This window comes from Pyxicephalus adspersus, chromosome W, assembly GCF_032062135.1.
Source record: "Pyxicephalus adspersus chromosome W, UCB_Pads_2.0, whole genome shotgun sequence".
NCBI lineage: Eukaryota > Metazoa > Chordata > Amphibia > Anura > Pyxicephalidae > Pyxicephalus > Pyxicephalus adspersus.
Window position 1 is genome coordinate 324383 of NC_092870.1, and position 12104 is coordinate 336486.

A 12104-nucleotide genomic window follows, 5' to 3' on the forward strand; every position below is an offset into this window, starting at 1 on the left:
AATACATAAATACAAAAGCAACTAGATAAAATAAATGAAAATTTACCCTTACCTTGCTGAGAAGAGTTGAGTGCCTACTAGGATAGTGCGGAGAAGAGAGGAGGAGGAGATGGGATTGTTTGGAAGAAGAGTCTGCTTCCACTAAAACTTCAGTAATCCGAAATTCTGGTGTTTTTTCTCTTTCTCGTCTCTGTATCTTTTCCCTACTTGGACCTGGTTAAGGATCTCCAGGTTTCACTTTTATTAAAAATCTGTCCAAAGAACTTTGCTTCTGCCTTCTCCTCAGGATATTTCGGAAATGTGACATTGTCTGGTCATTCCAGACAATGCTATTACGGCTTGTTTGGGCTTTGTTGGGGTGGTACTTCTGCAAAGTTTTTGACATCCATCCATTTGGCAAAGATTTCCTTGATTAATTAAGTAGGGGCTTCCTCTATCTCCAATACTCTCCCAGGGTTAAGTCTGTGTCAGAGGTCACTTCAAAGCACCTCTGGAATAGTGCTTTAGTGTAGAGTTTCTTGAAATTACTAATGACCTGCTGGTCCATGGGCTGAATGAGAGGAGTCTTAAAAGGGGGAGGAACTTTACAGTGATGAAGTCTTAACTCTGGCAGCACATAGTCCTGCAAGCTTGGAGGGCCTTCACAGACATGTTTTTTCTCCTCTAAATAACTTTTTATACTTGGCCCAAAAACAACATTAAACAGCTCGCTGAAATATTCTCTGGTTACCCAAGCCTTGCTTTTTGACTTCCACATCACAGGTAACTGAGATTTCTGCACTTTATGTTTCTTAAAGGCCCTCGGGTTTTCAGAGTGGTAGATCAGTGAAGGCTTCAGTTTGCAATCCCCACTTGTATTGCCACAGAACAAGAGAGTTAGCCTGTCCTTCATTAGCTTGTGCCCTGGCAATGCCTTCTCCTCTTGTGCAATATAGGTTCTGTTTTGCATTTTCTTCCAAAACAGGCCGGTTTCATCACAATTAAAAACATGTTGGGGAACAAAACCCCCAGCCTCCACAAATTCCCCAAACTCTGTAACAAAATTATTGTCAGCATCTTTTTTAGCACTGGCTGCCTCTCCATGCCTCACAACACTGTGAATGTCAGTCCTCTTCTTAAAATTATCAAACCAACCATGACTGGCTTTAAACACTTCACTTTCTTGGCTCGTTCCTACCTTGTTTTTCAAAAGATCAGCATGCATCAGTTTTGCCTTTTCGCAAATTATTGCCTCCGATATGCTATCGCCAGCACACTGTTTTTCTGTTATCCATATCAAAACCAATTTTTCAACATGCTCTAATGTCTCTGATCTTTCTTTGTAATAGATTTCACCTCCTTCGCAACGTTAGCTGATTTAATAACGTCTTTGTTTTTCACAATTGTAGATACCGTCGTTCTCGCCATACTTTATTCAGCAGCCAAGTCCCGGATATGCATGCCACCTTCATACTTTTCAACAATCTCTTTTTTCACCTCCATGGTAATCCTAACCTTTTCTTCATTGCTTGGCTCTTCTCCTTAACTTTCTTAGAACTCGAGGTCAATGAATTCTTTAAAAAGCACAAAAACAAAACACAAAATCACATGATTCACAGAGTCACAGAGAGCGGGTTCTTCACTGAATGATAGCATCTGACGTACTGACGCTCGTGCGAATCCAGAATGAGTGAAATGTAAGTGCACCATATAACATTCAACAAACAGATTATGATTCCCTCCTTAACTCTTCTCCTTAACTTACTTTGAACACATGGTTAATGAATTCTCTAAAAAGCACAAGACTTTTGGTGAGCACAAAACACAAATTCACCTGATTCACAGAGTCACAGAGAGAGCCAAGAGTTCTTCACTGAACTATAGCATCTGACGTACTTGCGCTCGTGCGCAGTCGCAGCTAGTCTTGAGAGAAGTCGCGAGTCGTATTCCAAACAAAGGTCGTATACCAAACAAAATTTTTCGCATCCAGACAGGACATATACCAAGTTGGACTTAAACCAAAGCGAACATATACCGAGGTTCCATTGTATTATCTATTAATTAGGGGTTTTACCTTCTCCAACATCAGGGAGAATTGGTAGACCCATCCGCTACCACCTGGGCACTCAGCATATATTTGATCCAGCTATGATCATCTTCTTTGGTCTCAAACATATCGCTAGTAATCCACGAGGGGGCAACCTGCATATCAAACTACTTCAGGTGGAATGAAAATGGATTACTAACCTTCAAGCAACAAAACAGCCAGGTCTTAACGATATAAGGTGTAAACCGTTCCCATCTACAACCTAGAACACAACGACGAAGACTGTAACTAATCCATACCCCCTTATCCTCCCTACCTATTGATCCCCCCCACCTATTGATGATATGTGCCTTCAGAGGATCATGTCACAGTTATGACTTACTGGATCACATAAGATTTATGTTTTTTACTTTTTGTGATGTGTTATCATTTGATATTAAGCCATAAGGTGTGAATGTTGTAAAATTGATGACTTAAGTGTATAAGTCATATTTGGGACGTTACCTGACAAATCACTGGTCATGTATGCTGTACTCTTTATTTCACACATGAAATGTATTGACCGCTGCGAAACATTATACAGCTTACAACTCTTATTTATATGTCTATTATTATGTATCCTTTGTATCTAATATGTATTATTGATATTGTACCATATACCACTACTATCAAAGTCTAATGCTCCACTACTATTCGGACATAATTTTGACCTATTTCAATACCGACACAATTTGTCACACTCACATCTGATATACATGCATATCAATAATCAGCGGTTCACTATCAAACTCATATTAGCTCCTTTCAACACACAAACACATACTTCACACAGTTCGATCTTTCATCAATTCATTAGTACTGAATCATTCACACCATCGATAGAACAATAATTTAAATTGATCCCTCTAATCTTCCTATTGTCTCCCTTAACAGGGAAATCAGTGTCTGCATGCTCTTGCCACTTACCAAGGAATGTTTATTCCAAATCAATATATTTAACCACCTGAGCGTTACACTGAGGTCTAGATTTCTGTACCAAAAGTGATCCACTGTTTTTCATGAAATTTTTTTTTTAAAATTGTAGACCTGTAACTTACAGAAATATGTCCGAACAGGGGTTCTAGTAGATAATATGAATATAAAAAATGTATTTACTTTTATTTTAATTTTGGAATTATTTTGTATTGGATTGGATACAGGAGTTTGTATTGAATCCAATACAAAATGACAGTTTGAATTTACCAGAAATATACTTTGTAATTATTTGAATTATTTTGTATTGGATTGGATACAGGAGTTTGTATTGAATCCAATACAAAATGTTTGAATGAGTTTCAATTTGAATTTCCCGCACACGCGCCAACGTCATCACGCACGCAGGGAGAAGCCGTCCGTTTTTTTTTTTCTCCGCCGGACGGCTTCTCGTTTCAGAGATCATCCGGCGCTGGAAGAAGAAAGACGTGGACGATCAGCGGGACCAGGTAAGATGCCGGCCGGCTTCTTACCGGTCCCGCTGGCACCCAACGAAGGCACCCGACACTGGAAAGGGAGATCGACGGACGACGATCGACGGAGGACGACGCTGGAACGCGAACACGATGCTGGATGAGCACAGCGGGACCAAGTAAGTAAGGATGGGAAAAAACTCGGGGTTAACCATCCTAGCCATTTTTTTTTGCCCGTACGAAGGTCGGGCTTAACCGCTAGGAGGTTAACTGGCATCTAGGGTATTGTGTAACCCTTAATATGCTTTTTCCTACAGTAGCAGATAATTTTTATATATATATGACAACCAATATCAGATAACAACTTACTAGTGATACTATTGTTACTTAAGTATCAATGTGAAAGCTCTTCCTATAAACAGGGAATAATGCTTTCCAACCACGATAATTAAATTCTCCATATGTATGATTTAAGGCATTTCACGTTCAATATAGTTTTAATTACCATTATAATCACCCCATTGATTTTGGAAGAATAATTAGGAGTACTTGTTATTCCTATACTTCTCTTTATTTGCTGCATATTAGATCACCCTAGATAACCAATTACTCGGTTTAATTTTTTTAGCAAGAGCCTAAGAAATACGTTTTTTATTCCTACTTATTGACATAATCCCTGTAAGAACATTTTATCAACCATCTAAAAGTAAGTACAACTATCCATCTGTTATTTAACTAGTACTTTAATATATACATGTATTCTTGATCATACTTTCATGAACCAACCACTACATAAGACATAAGAATATAATAATTCAAGTGGCATTTGATATTTACTCATTATTATGCCTACCTAAATGATAAAATGTTACAGCATCAACAAAATAACCCAACAATTAGCATTACAACAGAAAATAAGTAATAGTGTAAAGAATATATGGGTACTTATGGATACAAGATACAGCTGGACATACTTAAATCCGTCCATACCATTTGAACCTCAAAAAAACAAACAAATATTAATTAGGTAACCTGATAACTTATAGTCAAAAACAACTCTGTGTACTGTAATAATAATCATATATATTACCATCTCTATTTTGTTTCAAAAATATTCATATGAGATATATCTATCTATATGGTAAGAGCTTATTTTATTTTGTCCTGTTTGACATTATATGTATTAATAAGATAAATTAAAATAAAATCTGTAACAACTTTTAATATTGTATGTCACTTCTATGTACAGTCAGTTTACACGGCTCGCAGATCCCCTGGGGAAGCAGACAGGCAAGACGTGTTGGGCTACAAGACGTTACCGTTATATAAACATACATTTTTGATTTAGTCAGGGATACCTACGTCTAGCATGTAGGTCCAATATCCCATGGTTACTTATTGGGGATGGACCTAGCAACGGGATTTACTTCACACACTACCTATTTCTAACGTGTTTTATATGACGATTAATATAATTCACCTAATACATTGCGAATTTGCCTAAAAAACCCAGCTTTCCTTTTCTTTATTTTTGCATTCAATAAGTATATGTAGGGTTGGCAAGAATTAATAAGATTATGTGCATTAGGAGATTGATATCAAAAGAAAAAAGAGGAGACAGGGTTTTTTTTTGGCAAAGTAATGCTTATGTATAAATTTTTCAAATAACTCCAAGTGTACAGTGATAACAAGTCATTATAATCACAAAAGTGAATATACACCGATAAAATACAATTTTAAGGAAGGCAACTCTAGATGTTATCTAGGTAGGTATATGCTTTACTTTCTAGACAATCAGGTGTCTAACTAAAAGTTGCAACGAATGTAAGTGCTCAAAGGTCTCTAAACCGACGCGTTTCACCAGAAGGCTTCAAAGAGAGAGAGAGAGAATAGAGTAGTTGTATATTGCACGGTCCCCGTGTAAAACCGCTAGTAGGACCACGCAATTTACAACTGCTCTATTGGAAGATGATTATTTCAACTTCTAAGGGAAGCCAGCTTTAGTAAGAAACATCCTGGAGCCTTTTTGTTTGCATATCCTCCTCCAAGGATGGGCTGATGTCTTCTGCATACGGTCCCCTCAGAAATACTGCAATTCCTCCACTGATAGTAGATCACGTTTGTTTGCACTCTCAACAACTATTCACAGCTCTGACTCTCTATATATATCCCCTGATGAAGCCTTCTGGTGAAACGCATCGGGTTAGAGACCTTTGAGCACTTCCATCCGTTGCAACAGATTTAGTCAGACAACGGATAGTCTAGAAAGTAAGGCATAAACCTATCTAGATAACATCTAGGGTTCCCTTCTTTAAAATTGTATTTTATCCGTGTATATTCACATTTGTGATTACAATGACGTATTGTTATCACTGTACACTTGGCAGTTATTTGAAAAATATATACATAAGCATCACTTTGCCAAAAAAAAACCCTGTCTCCACTTATTTTGATATTTTGAATTATTATGGGGTTGGCAGACCTTTTACTTATACAAGCATAGGTAGGGTCACTCTCCCTCTCTTCTCCTGTTTCTGCTCATTAAGAGGTTGATAGACTTCTTCTTCTTGTCTAATAAATCACTCATAAGGACACCAAGGAGTCCATCTCATGACATCTAGTGTGACAGCCACTATATATTTTGCCCAAAATGTAGGGTTGTTATTATGTTTACATTAGGAAAATCGCGGACTATTACAGAAAATGGCATTGACTCATTTATGGTGCACAGAAAAGTGCCAAAAATGTCAAAAAATTATTTTTCTGAACAGGAGATATTTACAAACTATTCAGAAACATAGTTATTTGTTACATTTTCCTACCTGGTAAATGCAAGACAACAGTTGAAGCTGCATCATGATGCAGGTATAAAGCAAAAATATTTGTCTTACTCTCCAGGCCCTCCACAGTAACAGTAAAGCTGCGTACACATGTCCAATAATTATCGTTGGAAACAAACGACCGACGGACGACTGATTGTCCAAAAATCGTTCTAAGAAAAAGTGACCAACGACGCAGATGAACGAGGATAGTCTTTGGAAATGAACGACCGGCAGGGCGGATCTGATTGGACGACGATCGTTCACCATCTATCGCGTGTACGGTCGTTCAGTAATCGTGCATGTCCTGAGCATGCGCGATGAACAAACGTTCTGTACAGGTGCTTCACTGTATTGTGTTAATCTGTGTGTGTGTATATATATATATATATATATATATATATATAATATATAAATATATATATATATATCTCTCTCTCTATATATATATATTCTACATCCTGTTCCAGCGCAGTACTTCATCCTGTTTGTTCCAGCACTGTTCTCCATCCTGTCCCAGCGTAGCTCAAATTTAAAACTTACCTGGCAGTCAAGTATAAATAAATGACACACACACAAATTTTTTTTATAAAAATATTTTTACCAAAAAAATATAAAAACTATATTAAAAAAATAAATATTAATATGAAAGTTCCTAATTTTCTTTCATTATCTCTTGTTTAAGGGCACGCAGGTCCCTTCGTGCATGACACACTATCTTGGCCACGGCCTTCCATTTGTGGTCCATGGCCTCGAGTTTGACCATCCACTCTTTTTTTTGGGAAACAACATCTGTGTAGAAATAAAAAGAAGAATATTAAGTACACATATATTGTGAAGCCGACACATGGATATGAGACATTTTTGCATGAACAAAATATGAATGCTTACCAACACTTCTTGCCATCTGTCCTGACGTGCCTGGCTCAGGACTTCCTCGTTCTCCCTCTGGAACTTTAAGAGCAAACAAAAATAAAAAGTTAAATTACACACAATTATATGCAACCTACCTCTCTGCAGGGGAAACCAGAATCAACTCTGCATAAAAATAAAATCAAAAAAATATTTGAAATATATTTAAAAATATTATATTTTTAATATATTTAAAATAACACATTTTTTTTAATTAAATATATAACAATATCCTACCTTCCACCTCTACCTGCTCCTCCGGACGCCCAGACTCTTCAGGGGAACCCAGAATCAACTCTGCATAAAAATAAAATGAAAAAATATTTGAAATATATTTAAAAATATTATATTTTAATATTTTTAAAATAATACATTTTTTTAATTAAATACATAACAATATCCTACCTTCCACCTCTACCTGCTCCTCCGGACGCCCAGCCTCTTCAGGGGAACCCAGAATCAACTCTGTATAAAAATAAAATGAAAAAGTATTTGAAATATATTTAAAAATAATATATTTTTATTATATTTAAAATATTACATTTTTTTAAATTAAATATATAACAATATCCTACCTTCCACCTCAACCTGCTCCTCTGGACGTGCCTGCAGCTCCTAATGCATAAAAACAAATACAGAACAAAAAATTTACATAAAAAAAATGAAAAACAACATACAATATTAACAAAATTACTAATAATTAAAAAAATATATAAAAAAATACAAATAAATTAAAAATAGTTTCCCAAAATATTACATTACCTGAAAAGAATAATTTTCCAAAACTAAAATTTACAAACTAAAAAAATTTATACTTACGTTTTTTGGCGATACGACGCCTTAACGCATCCAGTACGTCCCTCTCACGGTTTTTTAAATCAGACCACCTTTTCCGCAACTGGTTCTTGGATCGCTCGACACCAAACTTTCTTTGTGTTCTCTGCTGCACCTTCTCTAAAATCTGATTTTTTTTCTAGCATTCTGGGATTTGTAATGAGCCCTCCTTCAATCATAATCCCACCTCTCCAGGATTTATACTAAAACCTCCATCTCCTCTCTTGTCATTGGTGTGGCACGGGTGGCTGGGCTGGCTCTTCGCTGTGACATCTCTCTCACGTGACAGGAAACAATAACAGGACGTGGCTGGATTTGCAAAGTGTTGTGGGAAATCAGCAGTGCAAGGTGCAAAGTCCGGAACGTGCGTTCGTTCCTACCAATATTCGTCCGATAATTCGCCCGACCAACATTATTGAGGTAGGTGATGCTTCATATTTTTATATGTTTTTATATGTTATATGTTTATAGTTTTATGTGTTATATTTTATATTTTAATGTTTTTCACAGATCACGGCCTATGATGCATTTATTAATCCTGACTTCATGCGCAAGTATATTGAGGCATACAGGTCCCATCCCTGTCTGTGGAAGGTAAAGTCTGCGGATTATTCCAATTGTTACATGAAACTGAAGGCGTATACCGCTATGGTGGAGCTCTGCAAGACCGTGAATCCTGCGGCCGACATAAAATATGTGAAGCAGAAGATACAAAACCTGCGAACCATTTTCAAAAAGGAAATGAACAAAATAAAGACTTCACAGCGTTTAGGTGCTGCAGCGGATGATATATACGTACCTAAATTATGGTACTTTAATCTGTTGGCATTCACCGCAGATCAGGATGTAGGTCGGCCATCGATGTGCAGCCTGGAAGAAACGGACAAGGATGCTGGGGAAGGTACACACAGGGATGCTGGGGAAAGCCTTGATGAGACTCCTGAGATATTCAAGACACCAGACCAGGTAAGTTATTGAAAAATATTTTTATTATACAATTTATAAAAACACAGGTACAGCTACATATAGTAGAGTATAAAACATTTAGTACAGATTTTTATTGCAGTCCTACAAACATTGTGGTATACAGACTATGTCATGCGATCCTGCCATTCTACTGCTCCAGTAGTGTTGAAGTACTCCAAGTACTTGCTTCGGTTTTCTTTAGGCATCACTAAAGCATTCTGAGGTACTGCAACCTGTAGATCCACTAGACCAGTGAACTGGTTACTGCTTTCACCCGGTGCTGCTGTAGTAGAATCTTGCTCCATTAGAGGACCAAATGATGCACTGCAATTATTGCGGCGTAGAAAAATATGTAGCAAGCATAGACTAACTTGTCAATTTTGTCCATGCGGAGATTGGTAGCAGTATGGAATATTCGGAAGCGATTTGCTAGAATACCGAACGCATTCTCAACCACCCTCCTAGCACAAGATAACCGTTAATTAAAATTTTTTTTCTGTTTGTCCAAGTTTTTTTGAGGATAGGGTTTTAACGGGTTTTCATGCAATGCAAATGCTTCATCTGCAACAAACACAAAGTTTATTCCCTCTACAGTTTGGCTGTTTCTAGGAAAGTGCAGTTGCTTGTTCATCAGCTTCCTGTGAAATGGCGTACTATCCAGAACCCCTCCATCAGACATGCACCCGTTTCTTTCACTAAAATAAATTCATAACGGGCATTAACTATTGCCATGAGTATGATGCTGAAAAACCCCTTATAGTTATAATAATACGATCCACTGTCTGCCGGTGGGGTAATTCTTACATGCTTCCCATCAATTGCTCCTCCACAATTTGGGAAGTTCCATAAATCTTGAAATTCTGAAGCGATGGCCAGCCATTCCTCTGGTGTATTAGGAAACTGAAAGGAGAGCATAGGAAGAGTTTAAATGCATAATAATATGTTCTGTTTATATGTTCCATTTATTTTTCTTGCAGACTTCCTCCTGTAGTGAACCTGCAGAGAGCTCACCTGCTGCCACAACATCCACTCCAATGAGTTCCAACCAAAAAAGGGGTCAGAAAAAAAAACATCAGGAGCTGGAAAAGAAGGAAGCTTTCAAGAAAGCCATGTCCATACTAAACGAAAAAGAGGATCACTTGGATGACTTTGGCTTCTATATTGTGTCAAAACTGCGGCAGATGAGCCCAGAACAAGCAGGTGCTGTGGAGATTATCATGACAGATTTAGTGAACAAAGGGAAGATGAACCAACTAAACCCACAATACCCTACCTATTCCTACCCCTATCCATACCCGCAGCCTTACCCTTCACCTGTACAAACTCTACACCACCAATATCAGCATCATCACTACCCTTCCTCCAGTACACCAAATCAGTACAGTTTTGGCAATGAAAGCCTCCATTTCACTGATTTATAGTGGGAGTGTGTCACAAATGTTAATTGTTTTTTTGTTGTTGTTAATACTGTTAAAATAGTTATGTTTTGTTTTTTGTGGTTATTTATTGTTATTTATACTTTTTTATTGGTGAAAGGATCTGCTTCTACTTCTAGTTCCTCAAATGCACTCTGACTTCCCCTTCATCCACAGAGACAGACGTCTGGAGAGATATCCCAATAACACACATGCACACAGTATGGTTTTAGGAATATACTCTAATCTTTATTTGACAAGGCGGTCTTTTTATACACATAATACAAGGGGTGGTCTTTATTTACATACAGCTGTTTAAGTTTTAGCCATATATAGTGTTACTTGATACATTGTAAGGCATACAAGGCATACATTGTATTTCAAAGAATTTACAATTTTCGCCATCTGGTTAAACTGAGTAGATAGAAGAAGAAATACAACTAAAGCCATGGCTCAAATTAACTCTTAGCTATACAGTTCTCATTTAACCCTTCAATCCCCTCTTAAGTCATGAACATAATATTATTATTATTATTATTATTAAACAGGGTTTATATAGCGCCAACATATTACGCAGCGCTGTAATGACTTATTTTCTTTCTAACATAGAGAGGTAAATAGCATATTTTTGTCCGGGATCTGTGGGCTTTGGACACATAGCGCGAAATGTTTGTATAAGGGAAGGGATACATTGGATACAACAACATAAAATAATCAAGGAAGCAATTATAATTACAATACTGATAAATAATGTTCTTACCAACTCAGGTCCGGCAGCCAGCTCAATAACCAGTCCTGCCAGGAGGATGAACCAACATCCTCCTTGATATTATTAGCAATTTCATGTAACACTTGAATATGAGACTGGATTGATTGGGAGTGGTCAGATAAATTAAAACAACACATTCCTTTAAAATCCTGACACCCTACGTTATGTTTAAGTAACAAATAATTTACAGCAAATCTAGTTTCTAACACTGCTCCTCTTACTCCTTGTAGATCTAAAAGCATGTTTGATAAGGCCATAGAAGTATGATTCAGAGATTTAGCCAGGTCACATGCAATAGAATATATAGTACGAGTATTATATATAGCCAGTCCAGGTACTCCCAATATAGAGGCCCCCAAACTCAATTGGCACTTTGTTACATGCACTTTGTTAAATAAAATGTATCTTTTGGTTATAAAGCAAATGTGTCATTTTGTTTTAATGATTGCGGTGAGATCCCAGTGGAGAACTTTATGTCCTGCAGAGATCTTCCAGTGGCAAGGTATCTCAGCATGGCGATCAACCTCTGCTCAGGTGTAATGGACTTCCTCATGAAGGTATCTTGTTTATGCAGAAAAGGTCTAACTGCAGAAAGTAATTGCTGGAAACACACATCCGACATACGAAAATAATTCTTGTAGTCATCTGGGAATGAGTGGCGCAGTTCCCGTAGCAGATTCTCATGTGAAATGTTGTCTCGGTCCAACAACCAATCCTTACACCACATTCACCGCTTCTTCCCAACGTCCTCCTTTTCAGCACTAACCAGACACATCAAAGCAAGAGCTGCTTTCTTCTTCCTTGAGAACACTTTGAAGGGCATACGGAGGGACAAAGGAACAAAGTGTGGTGAATATCGTTCGTTTGACCCGATCGTTCGTACACACTATTCACTGTTCGTACCCCTCCCGCCTTCAC

At 37.4% G+C, this 12104-nt stretch overlaps 1 long non-coding RNA gene across 1 annotated transcript; it reads right to left on the bottom strand.

Moving 5' to 3' along the window:
- Positions 1-6812: 6812 nt before the first annotated feature.
- On the bottom strand, positions 6813-8125 carry LOC140342863 (uncharacterized). The gene is made up of 4 exons (XR_011923184.1): positions 7778-8125; positions 7608-7667; positions 7182-7499; positions 6813-7082 (listed from the first exon to the last, which is right to left on the bottom strand). It is a non-coding gene; the product is annotated as an uncharacterized lncRNA (long non-coding RNA).
- Positions 8126-12104: the final 3979 nt, after the last annotated feature.